General features: G+C 38.4%; 1 pseudogene; it reads right to left on the bottom strand.

Moving 5' to 3' along the window:
- Window positions 1-1,096: 1,096 nt before the first annotated feature.
- On the bottom strand, window positions 1,097-1,213 carry LOC145398826 (5S ribosomal RNA; annotated as a pseudogene).
- Window positions 1,214-4,949: the final 3,736 nt, after the last annotated feature.

The raw sequence follows: 4,949 nt of genomic DNA, 5'->3' as shown, positions 1-4,949 counted from the left end.
TTAGATCTGCTCCTCATTTTGTTCACATCTCTGTCCTCCCCTGTACAGATATTATTATTGTGAGTGCTCAAGAAATCTCCAAACATCTAGCAGCTGTGTGTAATTTGAGTATAACTGTTATTGCATTTTTTCTTGTATTGTATAGCATAAGTTTAATTTGTAGGCCTAGTGAAGTTTTTGTAATTCATGTAGGGATCTTTATGTCAGTCATTTTTGATAATAGTTTGTATCTGTAATAATTTATCTGGCATTCACTGAGTATTATCTGGTATCTCATTTTATCAGGGCTGACTTAGATAAATTTATTCTTGCTAATTTCGTGTTAATAGAGGCTATTGCAGTTAACCATATATTTAACCTGTTTATTTGCCATTACATTATCCTTATGAGTTCTGAATGTTTTGTTGTTAGTTTGTGCATTAAACTTTAACTTGTAATTTTACCTAACTCTTTTGTTTTGAACCTGGAACTTTACGGGACAGTAGTGATTTTTAGCATTCTCACTTAAAGTGTACGTTATCTTTCTCTGTTCCGTAACAACTGTCAATATCATTTTCTTGCCTAGTAAATATAAGATCTAATACTGTTTGTACATCAAGTCCACTTTATCTGATGTTTTCCTTTACATGTTGTGTTAGGAAACACTGCACAAGATCCAGGAGCTTTTGATCCCAACAGCTTTCCTGACTTTTTATATCTAGAGTATTCCAGTTTATATTTGCACTGAAATCTCCAGGAAATATAATTCTTTCAGATATCTCCTCCATTCTATGTAATTATGCTCTTGAACTCTAAATTCTGCATTCTGCCAGGTCTTCATATTCTCCTCTTTCCCAAGTGTTTGATCTGGGTGGCATGTATATATTTGCCACAATTACCTTCCCTTCAGATATACAGTATTAATCTTTACTGCAATCAGTTCTACTTGTGAGGGTATATCTAGTTCTGTTTCTTTGACTTATAGATTTTTCTTATTTTCATTTTTCATTCATTGCCAGACGCCATGTATCCCAGACGGGGTGGCCAATGGCTTAGAGTTAATTGTTTTACAGGGAGGGGCACTAATCCTCCACCAACCCCATTTGACACGTAGGGATGCCAACAGCATCTGGTGTTCCCAGGCGGTCACCCATCCAAGTACTAACCAGACCCAACGTTGCTTAACTTCGCTGATCAGACGGGAAGCGGTGTACTCAACGTTTTTCTTATTTAATATTTTAATTCCTCCTCCGGTTTTTAAGTTCCTGTCTCTTCTCCATATATTGTATTCCCCTAGGTTTAGGGTAACATATATTACAGTTAGGATAATAATATGTGGTTCCTTTTCTTTGATATAATCATTGAATCTCTAATAATTTAGATACCATTCCATCTACATTTGAGTACATCAACTTAATCATCTTTTTTACATACTTGTCATGAGGTGGGTCTACTACCTTCTTCCCTTTTATTCCATTCTGGTTATGTACCCCTTTCGTACCAGCAATCCAATTACTTTAAAAAATAATGTATTCTTCTTTACCCCTGATCTTCCCTCGTTCTTTGTTTTTGCCTCCTCACTCTTCCCTTTTAGTAATCCGAGTTCATCTTGAGTTAGGCATCTTTTTATCCATTCGTTTTTTAGTTCCTTTTTTTTCCATAAGTTTGTTTGCATTTTTTAGTATCTCCTTCACAATGGTTATATTCTGGAAGGTTACATTCAGTGGCCTTGACTTGTTTCTCTCATATTTCCCTAGCATTTTCTGTTCCTCTGCATTACAGATTTCCTCTGATACTTCGTTCAGTATGCTCATTATGTTTGTCATCTCCCTTTTGTCTCTCGAAATCTTGCTTTTTATTTCTTCCTCATCTATACCAGTGATTACTATACTCTCTCTGGTAAATTACCAATATGCTGGGAATCGAACCAGGGACTCTCAGATGAGAGCCAGGCAGCATACCACTACACCACGACCAGGTAAAAGTTAACTCACGTTGTCACAATCTTGTAACCAACGTCCCTCCGCCCCCACTGTGGGCATCAAGAGGATGAGTTAACCCCCTGGCACTCGGGCAAGTAGATGCTTTTAATCTATCCCAGGCACTTACGGCAAATCAGAATGAAGGGAGAAACCTGTACTGTCTACTTGCCCGAGTGCCAGGGGGTTAACTCATCCTCTTGATGCCCACAGTGGGGGCGGAGGGACGTTGGTTACAAGATTGTGACAACGTGAGCTTTTACCTGGTCGTGGTGTAGTGGTATGCTGCCTGGCTCTCATCTGAGAGTCCCTGGTTCGATTCCCAGCATATTGGTAATTTACCAGATGATTTTTCCTGTGTACAGTACAGGTTTCTCCCTTCATTCTGATTTGCCGTAAGTGCTTGGGATAGATTAAAAGCATCTACTTGCCCGAGTGCCAGGGGGTTAACTCATCCTCTTGATGCCCACAGTGGGGGCGGAGGGACGTTGGTTACAAGATTGTGACAACGTGAGTTAACTTTTACCTGGTCGTGGTGTAGTGGTATGCTGCCTGGCTCTCATCTGAGAGTCCCTGGTTCGATTCCCAGCATATTGGTAATTTACCAGATGATTTTTCCTGTGTACAGTACAGGTTTCTCCCTTCCCCCTTGATTACTATACTGTTGATCTGTTGAAATCTGCTGGATCTTTGAACAGTTTTGGATTATTTTGGATTATTTTTTTCACTTCCTTTTTAATGCTTTTTTCTTCGACTTTTGTTTCTAAGTCTTTCTTTACTTGCACCATTTCAGCATTAAGAAGTTTTCATATAATTTTTTTAGCTTTGCATCGCTTCATTCACCTGTGTTATCTTCTCCTCAATATCACTGCTCTGATCTATCAGACTGCTTGTATGCCTAACTGTCTCTGTATTATTTCTGTACTCTTCCATAATACTCTCATGGTTGACAACTGTGCCTGACATTTCACTAATCTTCCCCCTAAGTGAATCCACCTCAACTGACAGCATCTTTTGTTGTGTCTTTCTTGTTTACTTCCTTTACAAATTATTCGCTTTCATCCTTCTGCATGTGCGATTGCTTCTTAATTTCATCCATTTCACTCTGGAATGCCTTCTCTAAACTGTGTACGCGCTCTACAAGCTTGTTGTACGTCTCCGTTTCAACCAGTTTCTAGAAGAAATCATCATCCTGTTTTCTACCTTTATCCCTTTTCTTGACTCCTTCCAGATTCACTTTATTAAAGATGGTGGTCATCTTGTGGTACTAAGAGAAAGAAAATTCTACTTACAAGCATGCATTGCTTGGAGCAGTCAGCAGACTAAACACCTGATGAGTTTGCTCAGCACATTCCTGCACTAATTGGCTATTTTCTGTTTTTTGACCAACACTTTTAGACTTCCTCTTTTGTAATAGAACACCATTTAGTACAAAGCCTGATGCATAAAAAGATACTCTTTAGGTATGGCCAGTTGTGGCCAAGTTTGGCCAAGCGCGGAGCGATGTGGAGTACGTGTCGCCTCTCCGGCGCCTCAGCTGTGAGAGAGAGAGAGAGAGAGAGAGAGAGAGAGAGGGAGAGAGAGAGTGTTCTTACCTAATTGTTCTTACCTAAATGTATCTTAACAGGCATAAGTCAGGTTCATGCTGCCCCATGTATTAAATCACTTTCATCATAAATATCCTTAAATTTATTAATTGTTTTGGCACACATTATTTCATTAGGTATTGCATTCCACAGATCAATTGCCCTATTAGGGAAACTAAATTTCCTTACATCTTTATCACCTCTCTTTTTATGCAGTTTTCTTGCAGTGTCCTCTTGGTGATACTTCCCCATAGGTTATATACTCATTTATGTCTATTTTCTCATTCCCTGAGACACATTTACATTGCATAATCATGTCTCCTCTTTTCCTTCTCTCCTGTAGTGTTGGTAGAATCAATTTTTCTAGTCATTCTTCGTAGCTTTGATCCCTTAAGCTTGGTACCCATCTTGCAGCAGCCCTTTGAACTTTTTCAGTCTTATTTATGTGTTTCTAGAGATGAGGATTCCAGACTACTGATGCATACTCCAGGGTTGATCTGATTAATGATATCTTTCTATGTATGTGAATGCTATTCTCATATTAGGAAGCAGTGTGTACATGTTCCATTCCATTTCACTGATGTAGTCAGCCAGAGATAGTCTATTATTGATAATCACTCGTCGGTCCTTCTCTTTTACTGATATGTGTAGGGTTTTACTTCCTACCTTATAATCCCAATCTAGTCTTTACCACTTTTACCATACTTAATTACATGACACTTGTCCACATTGAGTTCCACTTGCCATTTATCGCCCCACTCATGAAGTTTATTTAATTCTTCTTGCAGCTCTCTACAAGGGTCTGTGTTATTAATTTTTCTTTGTATTTTTGCATCATCAGCAAACATAGTTAGATAACTTTCATTGCCAATTTTACTATGTCATACATATACACTAAAATCATAACTGGTGCCAGCATTGAGCCCTGTGGACCCTGGTGGTCACTTCCCTCCATAATGAGAAATTTCCCCTTTGTACTGTTCTCATTTCCCTTTTTCTGAGAAAATCTTGCATCCAACAGTATAGGTTGCCTTCAATTCCTCCTTGATGGAACTGTTTCCATAAAAGTCTTTGGTGTGGTACTGTGTCAAATGCTTTCTTGAAATCTAGATAGATACTATTCACCCATCCTTCTCTTTTCTGTAATGTTTCTGCAACTCTATCACAGTAGCTTAATAGGTAAGTTACACATGATTTTCCCTTTCTAAAACCAAACTGCTTTTCTGTTATCATATTGTGTTCTTTTAGATGGTTTACCGAAACTTTTCTTATCAGCTTATCCAGTATCTTACTTACAACACTTGTTAGTGATAGTGGTCGGTAGTTGAGTGGATTTTGTCACCTTTCTTGAAAAGGGGAACAATGTTTGCTTTCTTCCAAATATAAGGTAATTTTTCTTGACCCA

The sequence above is a fragment of the Coenobita brevimanus genome, chromosome 46 (genome assembly GCF_032717465.1).
Source record: "Coenobita brevimanus isolate Jiangsu-jjx chromosome 46, ASM3271746v2, whole genome shotgun sequence".
Classification (NCBI taxonomy): Eukaryota; Metazoa; Arthropoda; class Malacostraca; order Decapoda; family Coenobitidae; genus Coenobita; species Coenobita brevimanus.
This window is presented reverse-complemented; position numbering and strand designations above follow the sequence as displayed.